This window comes from Chionomys nivalis, chromosome 22 (assembly GCF_950005125.1).
Source record: "Chionomys nivalis chromosome 22, mChiNiv1.1, whole genome shotgun sequence".
Classification (NCBI taxonomy): domain Eukaryota; kingdom Metazoa; phylum Chordata; class Mammalia; order Rodentia; family Cricetidae; genus Chionomys; species Chionomys nivalis.
Window position 1 is genome coordinate 52,828,190 of NC_080107.1, and position 16,872 is coordinate 52,845,061.

The following is a 16,872-nucleotide window of genomic DNA, read 5'->3' on the forward strand; positions in this document are numbered from 1 at the left end:
TGCTGTGGCAGGGGAGGGAGGCACTATGCAGAGTGGTAGAAGGTATATTCGGCATTTATTAAGATCCCAGGTTTATTTCCATTGTCATGGAATTTATAAAGAAAAGCATAGCAATCTTGATGACAACTCTGCTAGCCTGGGGTTATCATTTTGTTGTGATAGCAAAGGATCTTTACTGTGAAGGTTTTAATGTGAGACAGCTATAGGGCACCTTTACCAGCTCTTCAGTACCCTGAGTTGACACGGTGATGCGGTTGATGGGGCTCTATCAGAACAACAGGAAAACAGTATGAGACAATACAAGGGATCTGTGGGAAAGCCCAAGTAAAACAGAAATCTGGAATAGACTTGTTCCATGTATTCCAAGCACAGTTTCAACAGCAGAGTAAAAAGACTTTAGCCCAATATTTTGGGCAAGTGAATCCATATCTGACCAGTCTTTGAATGAATGAGTAGTAAGCTATGCAGATAGAAGGAGGCTGAGTGAGTTCTAGAAATCAGTCTCTATAACATAAGGGAGAGCCCTGAGATATGAGGAACTTGTCATTGAGGCAGAGACTTAATAGATTTCGTTCAGAAAATGTGAAAACAAAGCTCACCAACTTAAATCATCATCATCATTTGGGGTAGGGTTTTGGGTAGCTCAGAATAGCCAAAAATTCACATTCCTCTACCTCATCCCCACGATTCATTATTTTAAATGTTTAAATATCCACCAGATAGTGGTGCCGCACCTTTGATCCCAGCACTGGGAGGCAGAGGCAGGCAGATCTTGGTGAGTTGAAGGCCAGCCTGTTCTAAAATCAAGTTTCAGGACAGCCAGAGCTGTTACACAGAAAAACCCTATCTTGAGAAACAAAACAAAACAGTCACTATCCAGCAACAACAATTATAAAATATACAAAGAGACAAGCCTGACCTGTCAGATGTGAGAGGGAAAATCATTTAGTAGGAACTGTCTCAAGTAAATCAAGTGTTGGATCTGGCACACACAGACTCCAGTTGCTATAGACATTTCTTTTCTTTTTGGGTTTTGAGACAGAGTCTTCTTGTGTAGCCTAGACTAGTCTTGAACTTGAGATCATCCTGCCTGAATATTTTAGTTACGTTCTGGGAATGCAGGACATATTTCAGCCATTCGAAGCTTAAAAATTTTTCTTTCATCAATGCTTACATATTTTTGGCATGCCGCTTTTAGATATTTCAAAGGAAGAAAACCATGTTTAAAGAATTAGAAGGGGCTGGAGAGATGGCTCAGTGGTTAAGAGCATTGCTTGCTCTTTTGAAGGTCCTGAGTTCAAATCCCAGCAACCACATGGTGGCTCACAACCATCTATAATGAGGTCTGGTGCCCTCTTCTGGTCTGAAGGCATACACATAGACAGAATTTTGTATACATAATAGATAAATGAGTATTTAAAAAAATATGTTCAATTTAAAAAAAAGAATTAGAAGAAAATATGAAGACATTGACTTAATACAAATAATTTTTATAGCCAGATATTAGGAATAAACTGGGTATAGACAGTACACTTTGTTGTGGGAGCTGCAGGTTGCGTTCCTGCCACCCGGCTCCTGGCCGCCTGGCTAGCTTATGCCCCAAATAACAACACACAACTGTATTCTTTTAAACACTGCTTGGCCCGTCAGTTCTAGCCTCTTATCGGCTAATTCTCACATCTTGATTAACCCATTTCTAATCATCTGTATACCACCACAAAGTGATGCCTTACTGGGAAAGATTGAGCATGTCTGACCTGGTGGCTGGCTCCATGGCAGCTGAGTCACTTCCCTTCTTCCCAGGGGTAGAGCAGGAGACTCTTAATCTCAGGGTCATGGGTTTGAGCCCCATGTTGGGCGCCAGATGAAGGTGTAAGTCACAAACAATCCCACACCAGTTTGGAATTATGATTAATAGAATGGTTATTTATTTAAAGGGGAAAAACTTACAGATCACGGTCCCAGACAACAACCCCTCTGCACAATCAGGAAAGGAGCCTAGTAGCCAGAAGTGGAGCTGGAAGCCAGAGAGTGAGCGGAGGGAAGTGGCCGCTTTTTTAAAGGGAGAGAGACCACGCCCCAATGGGTTGGTATCTCAGTGGCTATTGGCTGAAGGAGCGGAAGGAGCTCCTACAACAACACTTGAAATGAAAAATTAAGCAGGAAGGACCAGTAGAAGCTTGGAAGTGATAGAAGGAAAAAATGGTGAACTGGGAGATAGATCAATGTATGTCTTACTTAATATGCAAAACAGAAAGAGGAAAAAGGAAAATGAACAAATTTGAGGAGTTATATAGGGTAGCATCAAGTATGTCCTTAATGAGAATCAGGAAGTAAGGAGTGAGAAAAGGGGGTAGAAAATCCTGATGATATTCTATAGCTTAATATGAACTATAAATATAAACATTCTCTACATCCAGGATACCTGATTAAACACTCAGTTTAATATATAAGCATATATCAGTGCCAAATTTGGGAAACAGGGATAGAGAGAAAATTTGAAAAGTAGCAAGAAAAAGAAAAGCAAAGATAAGATTTATGGTTGAGTTTTAGCAATAATGGGTGGCTGAAGTCAGTGGGATAAAAATGTTCAGTGTGTGGAAAAACAATTTCTACCCAAGATTTATCTATCCTGAAAAGCTATTTAAAAATAAGTCCAATGACATTCTCACCTACAAAAACTTTTTTCTAGAGGATCTTATTTAAATACCATACGAAGGGTTTAGGGTAGAAGGAAGCTGACATCTGTTGATAACATACATCTGTTATTTTCAAATACTTTAATACAAGGTACATTCTGTAACTACAGTGGAAATAAATGAGATATTTACAGTGGAAAGAAATCTGTGATGATCCCAAATATGTAAAGTTTAATAACACAGAAAAAGAAGAAATTTCAAGACAAACTTAAAAATATTTTTTAACTAAATATAAATGTACATACAGCATGCCAAAATTTTATGGTCTACAACCAAAGCTATGCTTGGAGAAAGTTTATAGCTTGCCCAACTTATTCTCATTTTCTATAACAGAAAGCAGTAAAAAGGAAGACGGAAAACAATGAAACCAATCTTCTCAGTCCGAATAAATGCTACCAACCTATACCTAGTCTGACCAAGAAAATGAAGATGATTGAACTTACAAAAACAAGTGATGAAAGAGAGGAGTTATTAGAACAGAAAATAAAAATGGTTGCCCATGAAGCTTCATTCTGAACAAATTAGAAAACTTAGAAAAATGAAATTATCAAAACTGGGGAGGAAAATATATTGATCCATCTGCAACAAGGAGCATTTATTAAAGTACAGTTTCGGGTTGGAGAGATGGCTCAGAGGTTAAGAGCACTGACTGCTCTTCCAGAGGTCCTGAGTTCAATTCCCAGCAACCACATGGTGGCTCACAGCCATCTGTAATGAGATCTGGTGCCCTCTTCTGGCCAGCAAGCATACATACAGACAGACTATTGTATACATAATAAATAAATAAATCTTTAAAAAAAATAAAGTACAGTTTCACACAAATCGAAAACGATAGTGGTATGCGGCTGTGCCAGTTGTCAGCTGTTTTTAGAAGTGGTAATTTTACCTTTCACGTTCGTTTAGAAAATAGAAAGGGGGATGCATTTTAACTCATGAATACAACATTGTCCCTGTATTAGAGTCAAACAGATACAAGAAACCCCTGACCATTTTTCCTTTATTTAACACTGGCAGAAGAATACTTAACATACACTAGTAAATTAGGTTAAACAATATAATAAGTGTATGAATACCTAATATACAAACAGTGACTTCTTGGTATTTATTTCAGGAATTAAAAATTAAATAATTGTTTTCATCTTTTGTTTGTTTGTTTGCTAGGACAAGGTTTCTCTGTGTTACCCTGGCTGTCTTGGCAGTCATTTTGTAGACGAGGCTGGCCTTGAGTTCACAGAGATCCACTTGCCTCTCCACTGTCACCTGGCTACAAACTTAAAACAAGATTTAATCTACCAAGTAGCAGCAGTTGTTCTCCTTTTTAAAATTTCTTCACATGTATCTGAGGGGATAGTATGTACCATAGCACCTGTCTGAAGATCTGAGGACAACCTGCCAGACTCAGCTCTCTCCTCCTACCCTGTGGATGTTGGGAATAGAACTCATTGCCTGGCTTGGCAGAAAGTACTCTTGCATTGAGCCATTTTAGTGGTCCCACAATATTTTTTAAAAATCATGGCAGGAGTTGGACGGAAGATACAAAGAAACCCTGTCTTGAAAAACCACACACACACAAAATCAGGGCAGGAAAAGATTTGAGGCTTTTGAACCATTTAGGTCTGTTGGAATGACTTAACCAATACCGTTTGTTTGTTTGTTTGTTTGTTTGTTTGTTTGTTTTGCTGGGGTTAAGGACAGGCAAATCTCTGTGAGTTCAAGACCAGCCTGGTCTACGAAACTAGTTCTAGGACTGCCTTCCAAAGCTAAAAAAAAATGAATGAATGAGTGAATGAATAAATGAATGAATTTTTTTAAAAGGCTTTAGGGCTGGTTGGAGTCTCACCCTTTCAGCACTGATTCTAGCCAATACAATAAGGGGGAAAGGGCATCCAAATTTAGTAGAAAGGACTAAAACTCTTTATTCGTAGATAATGTAATCTTATATATATAATCCTAACGATTCCACAAAACAGATTAATCTGGATTGGCACTGTTACAAGATTACCATACAAAATTGTGTTTTTTATATATTAAAAGTCATAATAAAATAATAAAAATAATAATAAGATAGTTGCTTTCATAGTTGCAGCCAAAGAATAAATCTAACAAATACAAGATTTAGATACTATAAGTATTGCCAAGAGAAAATTTAAAAGATGCCATTAAATGGAGAAATATTAGTCCATGTTTTTTGGTTAAAAGACTAGATAACTTTTTAAGATTGTTTTATTCATTCAGTTAAGTATTTATGAAAAAAACACAACTAATTTTTTTAAAGCGGTTGTCATCTTGCTTCCAAACTGATAGCAGTGCAAAGTACCTAAGATAGCCAATGTAGTTTTGAAAATGAACAAAGGTTGACGACTTACCTGTGCAATTTCAAATATTGTAGACACAAAACAGTATGATGCTGGTCATGATGAACATTGGAACCAGATTGCTTTCAACAATAGGTCCCAATCTACATGCCAGTTGAATCTTGGTAAAGGTGTTTGCTTAATATGGTGGGGGAGTGTGGCTTCTACCTTGCATGAAACTGGAAGCTGAATATGTTTGTACCAAAAAACCTAACCAGCGGCAGTACAGAACAACATATCAGAAGTACTGTATGATTTCTTGTATTGAAAACTAGAATAGGCAAAATTCAGAGACAAAGTAAGATAAAGTTTACTAGGGGATATTGGGAATAGATGGTTATTATTTAATGAGTTTCCAGTTTAGTATTATTTTAAAAAAAGTCTGGATGTGGACAGTGGTTGTGCTTACACTGCATTGTAACTTTAACACAGTGCTGTAAAAGTCATACTTCAAAATGATTGATCTGGTCAAACAGTATATGTTATATATACATATAAAAATCATTGACTATACATGTGATTTCGCTAAAATGAACTATTTATATAATGTACACTTAGAGAGACAGCAGATTAGTGATTAATTGTGGCCTGTTATTAGAATGGGGATTGATTGGGAATAAGCCTAAATAGTTTTTTTGTTTGTTTGTTTGCTTTTTTGAGACAGGGTTTCTCTGTGGTTTTGGAGCCTGTCCGGAACTAGCTCTTGTAGACCAGGCTGGTCTCGAATTTACAAAGATTCGCCTGCCTCTGCCTCCCAAGTGCTGGGATTAAAGGCGTGCGCCACCACTGCCCGGCTCTAAATAGTTTTTTTTGTAGAAATGTTTGTTCTTAAATTTTGGTAATAGTTACATAGCTAGATGAATATAAATTTTGTAAGTATACAATGGATAAGTTGTGTGGTATATAAATTATACCTAAACCACACACTTTTAAAAATGCCTGTGATCTGTTGGATCTAAAAGAAGAAATGTTGATTAAATGGTTTAAAAGTTTGTAAGCTCACTTACTAGACTTTGCATTGGAAGTTTGTACTTAGAAAGCTGTATCCTGTGTCCTCCTCTATACAGAATCTACCACAAGCTTGTTGAGGAAAATTTGGTGTGTGTTTCTACTGATGGACCCAGAGTTAGATGTATTCCATCCAGAATGGCTAGAGAAAGGTCCTTCAAATCCTGGATTATAGCTTACCTCTTCCTAGACAGTTTATATACATATTCTGCTGGTTGTTAGTGGAGGGATTGTGTTTGTGCTGCCGAAAGTGGTGAGTCTAAAACAGTGGTTTTCAACTTGTGGGTGGAAATCCTTGGGGTTGTCCAGGAACTCTTTCACAGGAGTCACCTAAAACCACTAATAATCACAGACATTTATATTATGATTTGTAACAGTAATCCAATTATGGTTATGAAGTAGCAACGAAAATAAGTTTATGGTTGGGAGTCGCCACAACATAAGAAATTATATTAAAGGGCTGCAGAATTAGGGAAGGTAAGAACCACTGCTCTAGAGGTGCCGTGTGAGACCCGGATAGTTTGGACAATACTAGGTGCTGTCTACAAAGCTCTTGTCCGTGGCTTCACTCACAGTGCTAATGATAGATCCAGGATGTGTCTTAAATTCCCTGTGCTCTTATTATCTGTTATGCAGGTATTTATTTGAGTCTCATTTTTAGACAACATCCTTAAAGTCATGTAATTGTCTTCTCTTCTGTATTTAATTTAAACCAAATAAAATTTTGTCTGTTGAAATAGAATTCTATATTGATGTAGTTAAAGCCTATTGATATTCTAAATTTAAGGAAATGGCATACAGAATATTGTAACGAATTAACCAGGGTAGCTCAAGAGTAACAGGAATACTTCATTAATTTCTAGGGAGTCTAGGAATTTCATCTAGGTAGAATCATGTATACGTTATATATAGCTTATATATAATATAACTTCAAATAATTCATAATTATCACAGCATATGTGGAGTGTAGATGGATTTTTCTTTTGGCCACCAGCTCACACAAAAAAAATGACATGGAGACTTATTAATCATAAAAGCTCAGCTTTATCTTAAGCTTGTTTCTAACTAGTTCTTAAAACTTAAATTAACCCATATCTTTTAATCTATGTTTTTTTATATGGCTCAGTTACTTTTATTCTGTACTCCCCATCCTGCTTCCTCTCTGGCTGGTGACTTGGTTGTCTTCGTCTCTCTACCTGGAAGTCCCAGAAGTTGCCTATCTAGCTATTAGCCGTCCAGCTTTTTTTTTTTTTTTTTTTGAATACCAATCACAGTAATACATCTTTACAGTATACAAATATTCTCCCAGTTTTGTCTAAATAAAAAGGAAGGTTTTAACTCCTAGCATAGAAAAACTATATACAATAAGAATAATTATCAGGTGAGAATTGCATTTACAATGTTCAGTCTAGCCGGGCGGTGGTGGCGCACGCCTTTAATCCCAGCACTTGGGAGGCAGAGGCAGGAGGATCTCTGTGAGTTTGAGACCAGCCTGGTCTACAAGAGCTAGTTCCAGGACAGGCTCCAAAACCACAGAGAAACCCTGTCTCGAAAATCCAAAAAAAAACAAAAAACAAATATTCAGCCTATTTGTATTTGACACATTCAGAGAAAATATTCTATTATCTATCCTATCTTGGTGAGTCAAAAGTTTTGTATCTAATTTACTTTGTATCCTAATTCACATTACCAACAGAAAATTATCCTTTTAGACCTCAAAACATTTTCTTAGATAAATAACTTGTTTTTATGTCTCTCAGCCTTATATACTTTACACCTCTTTTGAGTGTTTTTTTTTTGTTTTTGTTTTTTTTGACACAGGGTTTCTCTGTAGCTTTGGAGCCTGTCCTGGCACTCGCTCTGTAGAACAGGCTGGTCTGCTGGGATTAAAAGCATGTGCCACCACCGCTTTTGAGTTTTTTTTTTTTTTTTTTTTTTAAGTATGGTAACAAAGAAAGCTGTAATATTACCTTAGTAAACAGGAAGTGCAGAGCAAGCCACTTCCAAAGCTATAGAAATGGCACAGGCATCTGTTTCTCAAGGTTCTTCTGTAATGTTGGGGCATCCATCTTCAGCCTATAGGCCTAGAATATCTGACAGACTTTTCTGTGAAGCAGGAATTTTTTTTCCCTCCCCGAGACAGGGTTTCTCTGCCTTTGGTGCCTATCTTGTGTGTGTGTGTATGTGTGTGTGTTTTCAAGACAGGGTTTCTCTGTGTAGCTTTGGAGCCTGTCCTGAAACTCGCTCTTGTATACCAGGCTGGCCTCTAACTCACAGAGCCTCTGCCTCCCAAGTGCTGTATTAAAGGCGTGCGCCACCACCGCCCAGTTTGAAACTAGCTGCGAACTCTTGAGATCCACCTGCCTCTCCCTCGTGAGTGCTGAGATTAAAGGCATGCGCCACCACTGCCCACCCTGAAGCAGGAATTTTTTTTTAATCTGAAGGCTTTTTGTTTTTTTTCTTTCCATGACCACAGTTCTTTTTTATTTATTTGAAATTAATTGAGCTCTACATTTTTCTCTGCTCCCCTCCCTGCCTCTCCACTCTCCCCTTCAACCCCATGCTCCCAATTTACTCAGGAGATCTTGTCTTTTTCTACTTTCTACTTCCCATGTAGATTATATCTATGTAAGTCTCTCTTAGTGTCTTCATTGTTGTCTAAGTTATCTGGGATTATGATTTGTAGGCTGGCTTTCTTTGCTTTATGTTTAAAAACCACCTATGAGTGAGTACATGTGATAATTGTCTTTCTGTGTCGGGGTTACCTCACTCAAAATAATGTTTTCTAGTTTCATCCATTTTCCTGCAAAATTCAAGCAGGAATTTTTAAGGACTGGCCTACCTTGCTTGGCAAAGTTTGGCAGTCACTGTCTTGTGTCCTGCTTGCCCCATTTGGATAGCGTACTGTCAGCAGTTGAGGCAAGGGCAAATTCTTGCCCAAGTGGCTAGTTTTGCCGTAAAGAAGGCAAACTCCATATGGAGGTTTTTTGATGCGCATCATTCATAATAGTAGCTTTTAAGGACTAGAATTTTACATTTTTAAATGAGCTGCATAGGTACAATACCTTAAACAAGAGGAGAAGCATAAATAGTATAAAAAATAACTTTAAATTTGTATCAATATATAAAAATCCATTCTGATGTAAAATATTTGACACTACTGGTCGTTGAAAAGAAGACTCAACAATTGACCCTTTATCTCATCATTTCTATATTATATCCCACTTTTTTGTCTTCAGAAAGAGATCCCTGAAACTAATCTATTTTGTTCAACTTTTCCCCTGTTTATGACCAACAACGACTTGTAACTAACCCTCTGAAATGATTATAAATATTCATAATCCTTTGCGCAACCCAAACCCGCTTGCCCCTCTTCTTGGGAATGTGACCATTAAGTTCCGTAGGCTGCTTCCTGTTGTCTTTAGGGGATATGAGGGTACTTCTCATCCTGGTTCCTCTCTGTCTCAACTCTGCCACCTTCTTCCCAACATTTTCTCTCTGCCTGGAAATCCCACCTATCTTTCCTGTGTAGCTAGTGACCATTCAGATTTTTATTACACACGTCACGGAGATACATCTTCACGATGTACAAATATCCCACAACAGTGGAGGTCAGAGGACGACTTGCAGAAGCTGGTTTTCTCAATCATTTGGGTTCTATGAGTTAGTTGAACATAGGCCATCAAGTGTAAGTACCAAGTACTTTTCCTGCCAGATGAAAGCTTTTTATTTGTATCCCAAGTTGTTAGGTGGCACAACCTGAATTTTAACCTTCTTCATTCATGTTTTGTGAAAACATAAACACAAGTATACCTACGTCTATAAAACTCAAGATAATCTGGTATTTTTTGGAGTGAGCTCTTTCACAGCAATACCTTTTTGCTCCGTGAAGAGTGGTGCAAGACAACAGGCAGTAGTTGGGAAGTGGGCAGCATGAAATGTCTCCGCAGGGGATTGGTAGCTGAGACATCACCAAATGGGTTTATTAAAATACACAATTAAGGCCTCATCTCTGATCTACAGTAAATACTGAGGAGTGTGTATTTTTAACGCAACACTAGATGATTGTATATACAGCCAGGTTTGGGAAACATTATCTTTGAACCTCATGCTTTCCTTCTTTCCCTGCTTTTTTGTCATTAAATTTTTAAAATTTTTTATTTACCTATTTATTTTGATTTTTTTCAAGGCAGGATAGCTTTGGAGCCTATCCTGGAACTAGCTCTTGTAAACCAGGCTGGCCTTGAACTCACAGAGATCCACCTGCCTCTTTCTTTTGTATTTTTGATTCTTGTTTAGTACAACTGTATTCTCTCTTCTCCATCTTGTACATGAGAAGAAAGTTTGGAAAACTAAATTAACAAGACTGTTTCTCTCTTACACTTAAGTTGTATTGTATGACAATTAATTTATGACTAAGGCTTATGTTTTTTTAATTATAATACACGCTTCATGAGTTTGCCTGTCATCCTTGCGCAGGGCCCTGCCAATCTTCTCTGTATCGTTCCAATTTTAGTGTATGTGCTGCCGAAGCGAGCACTAAAGCTTATGTTTTAATTCATTAGCAGGAAAGATTTGGTGGCTCATTTTTATTATAGAATTTGGATGCCCAGCAGTGGTGGCGCACACCTTTGATCCCAGCACTCGGGAGGCAGATGCAGGCAGATCTCTGTGAATTTGAAACCAGCCTGGGCTATAAGAGCTAATTCCAGGACAGGTTCCAAAGCTACAGAGAAACCCTGTCCTGAAAAACCGGAAAAAAGAAAAAAAGGAAAAAAACAAAAGAATTTGCAGAGTTGCTATTTTATTTTAGTTTTTGTTATCACAAAATGGGTGTTTTTCATCTTACTTAGTTTTTTTTTCTTATTATTTTAAGAACATACTTTATAACGGTAAGAGTATATGGGCCTCATAGTTTTGGTTGAGAGATTTTTTTTTTTAAAGTATTTGAACCATAAAAGCCGGAGTATTCATAATAAGACATACAGTCATTCAAAAGAATAAGAGCTGGGTGGTGATGGCACACGACTTTAATCTTAGCACTCGGGAGGCAGATGCCAGCCTCTTCTATAGAGTGAGTTCCAGGACTGCCTCCATAGCTACTGAAAAACTTTGTTTCAAAATACCAAAACAACAACAACAAAATTTAAAAAGAATGAGAAAAAGTTGATGGGGACGGGGAGGTGGTTCATTAGATGAGTGCTTGTCATGCAGACGTGAAGCCTTGAGTGTGCTTCCCAGCACTCTTGTAGAAACCGTGCATGGTAGTGAGGACCACGAAAGTGGAGATAAGAGGCTTCCTGAAACTTGATTGCCTTCTGGTTTTGCAGAATAGCTGTGCCCCAGCTTTGTCAATAAAGTTGGAGAGTGATTGAAGAATATATCTAACTCCTACTTCTGGCTTATACGTGCACTAACATATGCACACACACACACACACACACACACACACGAACTGTAGTTATTGGTACAGTGCTTATCTATCATACATAAAGCCTCTGGTTCAATTTCCAGCACCACGTATGCCAAGCTTTGTGGTACACACCTGTAGTGCTAGTATTTGGGAGGGTAAGGCAGGAGTATCAGAAGTTCAAGGCCACTTTGAGCTACCTAGTTTGGGATAATAAGACCTATTTTAAAAAATAGTCAAAATGACATTTGTTTGCTAAGTGTATATAACTGGGTGAAAATGTAAGTTGAAGAGCATTGAGCTCAATTTGTTACCATTGAACTTCCCCAAATTAGTTATGTCTCAGTTGTTTTTTGATTTTAACTTTATTTTATGTGCATTGATGTGAAGGTGTCAGATCCCCTGAAATTGGAGTTACAGACAGTAGTGAGCTGCCATGTGGGTGCTAGAAATTGAACTCAAGTCCTCTGGAGAAACAGCAGTCTTCAAGGGTATAAAATTTTAACTTCATGGTCTTAACTGTTTAGGAAATACTATCAAATGGATGTTCTTACGTGGTTTTCACAGAGGGAATGCTTTTAAGATGGATTTAAAATAATGAAAATGTTTCTTTTTACTTTAAAAATTATGAAAGCATTTTTAAGTATGATGTTAAGGCATTATTTATTTTGCCTGTGATAATATAATTTCCTTAAACTTGGTATGTTTGAGAAGAAAACAAAAAGTACTAGGAATAATAGAACTTCCTTCATATTTAGAAACAAACTAAAGAAGCTTTAAGTAGAAGTTTAGAGTCCTACCTGGAACAGTGATGCTCTGGTGATTGGGAGTATTTTTGCCTCCTTGTGTTTTTTGGTCCGCAGTTTGCATTCACTGATCAGTGAGTTGATTGACATTCAAACCCACCGACAGCAATGAATGTTGAATGCAGCCATCAGTGTTTCCAGTTGGTGACATTGCATTGGTCTTCCCCATCCCCAGGGTTGTCTTCTCACAATGGTTCTTTGAAGCCTGTTACGTGTTAGTGACCAGCCAACTGTATAGTCAAGGACTCATAATTATAGATAACTTTGACTGCAGAGCAAGAACTTGAAGTCAGAAAAGTTATGAAGAGGAAGGTGCTCTCTAAGAACTTCACAGGTAGCTCTGATCACATGGGCTGGAGTGTCTGTAAAGCAGAGCTCAGAGACATCGATTCATCTTTTCTTTCAAACTGAGAAGTCTAAGTACCTATTTCAAGGTAAAGTAACATAGATTATGTTTGTAGTTAGGTAATTTATGTAGTAAGCATTTTCTGTAAGCTAGAAATAGTTCAAATTACTCTTATACATCTTCTCATTAAATCAAAACTGGGAGGGACAGGCTGTCATTTCCCTTTCTAGACTTGAGAAAACAAACTTGGATACTTAGGGTCACACAGCTAGAAGTGACCCAAAATTCATTCTGTATCTTTCTGCTTGAAATTAGGAAGTATTTAAATAAGCACATAGCAATAGAAATCAGCAGTAAGTACCTGGTGCTTTCCTGGGGGCTGTCAAATCCTAACCACAGTGTACAATTGCAGGTACAATATAATAAGTTGTGTAGACAGTAAACAGTCTTATGCTATTTTTGCTGACTAATTCCTCTCCTTACCCCTAAAGCAAAATCTTGAAAGGATGTGGAAGAAATAGCAATAAAATATTAAATTAGGTTTCATTTTTATACTAAATAAATATTTTTAATACACCCTATTTCTCACTAGAATGGGACATTTCTTGTTTTGTTTTGGTTTGGTTTTTCAAGACAGGTTTCTCTGTAGCTTTGAAGCCTGTCCTGGAGCTAGCCCTTGTAGACCAGGCTGGCCACAAACTCACAGAGATCTGCCTGCCTCTGCCTCCCGAATGCTGGGATTAAAGGTGTGCGCCACCACTGCCCGGCTAGAATGGCACATTTCTAGAAGACATTTGAGTGCATTTGGTCCTTTGGTGGCACTCCTTACAAACTGTTAAAATGAAGCCTTTCAGTATCAAAATATTTCAAACGAAATCAATGAACAATGTAAATACATAGAAGCTTTTAAAACGTTTCTAGTTACCTTTAGAGAACAGACCATATTACTATTTCATGTGATGTCTTAGGATCTTTTCTTTGCTTCAGGAAATTTGTTGTCTGTAAGGATCCCAAGGTACAGTCAACGGTTGGTGGTTTTTTTCATTTTTAATCCCAAACTCACCGACAGCGTTGAATGTTCCATGGAGTCCTCTTAAGGCTGGCTTGGTTGCTTGTCTTTGGTCTGCTTTCATGTTCTATGGACCAGTGAGCAGTGACTCCACTGCTGTTGGGTCTCTCTTATGGTTTCCAAGGTTTCAAGTTGAATGTGCTTAAATTGTGACATTAGTTTGCACACAGCAGAAAGGTGATGAGCTGCAGGGTTGTGAGATTGCCGATTATACTGCTGACGCAAGTGGACATCTGTGCAAATGGTTTTCAGTGGATTATTGTTCTGAAGATGCCTTTTACCAATTTTATAGTAATATTTTAATTATTAATATACAAGAATCAGAAAGATGGTAACATACATTGGGGGCTGTTGTGTATGTAGTAGGGTTTGTCTCTTTAACTCTAGCCCATGTTTCCCTGAGAAACCAAACTCTGACTTACCCAGAGTTAACATAGCCAGCACTTGAACAGCGAACTTGGTGGTTTGGTGCTCACTGTTGTATTGCTTCTTCCTGCCCACCACAGGACTTGCTCATAACTTGCGTAGGACTTTCACTGGAGAGCTATACCAAACAAGTAAATCCTAATAATAGAAAGTAGGTCCAAAGCCATATGTTCCAGAGGAAAAGATGAAAACAAAACTACTGAGCTTAGAATCATGGGCAACTAAATTACCGCAGATGCCTCATGAGCTATTTTCCATACTGAAAGAACAAAATTGTATGTATACTCTAGTATACAGAATGGAGCTGAACAGTTGGCTCAGCAGCCAAGGTCATGTGCTACTCTTGCAGGGAACCCGACTTTGATTGCCAGCACCCACCTTACAACCACCTGTAACTCCCAATTCCTGTTGCACGGGTCTGTTACCTCAAGCCTTCATTTCATGCACACTTGTACATACCACACATATATACACATAATTAATAAAAAATCTTAAAATGGTTGCAGAGAGTGACTAAAATGCCAGATGTATCTGACTTTTGTTTTGAGTGGTGTTTTTTTTTGTTTTGTTTTGTTTTAGTTTTTGGTATTTTTGAGACAGGGTTTCTCTGTAGCTTTGGTGCCTGTCCTGGAACTAGCTCTTATAGACCAGACCTGGCCACGAACTCACAGAGATCCGCCTGCCTCTGTCTCCCTAGTGCTGGGATTAAAGGCAGGTGCCACCACCGCCTGGCTTGAGTGGTTATTTTTATTACTTAACCAACTAACTTTCTCTTTCCCTCCCTCCCTCCCTCTCCTCCCTCCCTCCCTCTTCTCCCTCCCTCTCGTCCTTTCTTCCTCTTTATTCCTCACAAAATCTCACTATGGAGCCCTGGCTGAGAACTTCCTGTCTCTGCCTCCTGAGTGTGGGATTCAATGTGTGCGCCACCACCAGCAGCTCAAATTCATTTGTGTGTATGTGTGTATGTATGTATTTTGGGTTTTTCGAGGCAGGGTGTCTCTGTAGCTTTGGAGCCTGTCTTTGAACTCCCTCTATAGATCAGGCCTTGAACTCAGAGGTCCCCCTGTCTCTGTTTTCTAAGTACTGGGATTAAAAACATACAACACTAACTGCCTGGCCAAATTAATTTTTTAAAGTACCTAAATGGCACTTCTTGAGAGAAAAAAAATTAACCAGTGAGAATTTGGTTCAAATAAAAACTGTTGACATTCTGCATAATTTTATTCCATCTTCATAGAAACTTACTTGGAGGCTTTGCTGAGTTTCTGTTGTTGTGATGTGTAAGCATAAAGAAATGAAAGGAGGGCAGGAGAGATGGCTCAGAGGTTACGAGCAATTACTGATCTCCTAGAGGTTTTGAGCTTAATTCCTAGCAACCACATGGTGGCTCACAACCATCCTTATTGAGATCTAGTGCCCTCTTCTGGCTTGCAGGCATACATGCAGGCAGAATGCTGCATCTATAACAATAAATAAATAAATCTAAAAAAACCATTACTTTTGATTATCAGTTTAAAATAATATAAAGCTTGGTATTGCTTATCAGACACAGGCTAAGATCATTTAAAAGAAATCCAATACAAAGTTTTTAAAATACTACACAGGAAGAAACTTGATTCTTTTCCACTTTTTAAAAAAGACTTTTATTTATTACCTATATAGACTGGCCTCTAAAGCAGAGATCTTCTTACCTCTGCCTGTGCTGGGATTAAAGGTGTATACCACTACACCCAACTACATTTCATCTTTATTGTCCGTATTTCTTCAATTTGCTTTAAGCCTTTAATTTTAGTTTGTTCACAAGGTATACATTGGTTTTTTTTCCTATTATTATTAATGTTTACAAAAATGTGTGTGTGTGTTGTACATGCACATGCACTGCATGTTTGCAGGTACTCGTGGAGTTTAAAGAATAAGAAAAAGTATTGCATCACATGCCAGGCAACGGAAATGGTCATGAGCTACCTGACTTAATTGCTGGGGACCAGATTTTCACCCTCTAAAGGTGCAGTGAGCACTGAGTCACCTCCACAGCCTCACATTGGGTCTTTTAAATGAATTTGCCTAAAGGATTTATGCATTGATGGACTCTAAAGAATTTAAAAGTTAAGGGTCACCTTGTCTGACAGCTATATAGCTGAATATTTACTAACTTTGTTTCGATGTTTAATTATTCTTAGTTCAAACTGGTTTTGAGTTTGTAAGAAGTTACCATATTATTATAATTTCACTCACAGTCCCTTTTCCAGAGAGACCTGCAATGCTCAAATACACATTTTTTTTTTCTTTTCACAAGGAGCTATAAGTATTTCCAGAGGCTTTCTGGACCTCTTGAAATTGAGAGAAACAGGAAGTATAAACTCGCCAAGTGGTGGTGGTGCGTGCCTTTAATCCTAGTGCTCAGAAGACAGAGGCAGATGGATTTCTGATTTCAAGGCCAGCCTGGTCTACAGAACTAGCTCTTGAGGACCAGGCTGGTCTTGAACTCACAGAGATCCACCTGCCTCTGCCTTCCAAGTGCTGGGATTAAAGGTGTGTGTCACTACAGCCCGATTCAGAATTACATTATTAAAATCAATATAGCGGGGCCGGAGAGATGGCTCAGTGGTTAAGAGCATTGCCTGCTCTTCCAGAGATCCTGAGTTCAATTCCCGGCAACCACATGGTGGCTCACAACCATCTGTAGTGAGGTCTGGTGCCCTCTTGTGGCCTGCAGACATACACACAGACAGAATATTGTATAAATAATAAATA

General features: G+C 38.2%; 1 protein-coding gene and 1 non-coding gene across 3 annotated transcripts in view; one reads left to right on the forward strand and one right to left on the reverse strand.

Moving 5' to 3' along the window:
- Nr6a1 (nuclear receptor subfamily 6 group A member 1) overlaps nucleotides 1-16,872 on the forward strand; it is a 160,361-nt gene that overhangs the window by 42,383 nt on the left and 101,106 nt on the right. The window lies entirely within an intron of this gene.
- LOC130864982 (U6 spliceosomal RNA) lies at nucleotides 10,496-10,601 on the reverse strand. Its single transcript, XR_009056026.1, has one exon. It is a non-coding gene; the product is annotated as a U6 spliceosomal RNA (small nuclear RNA).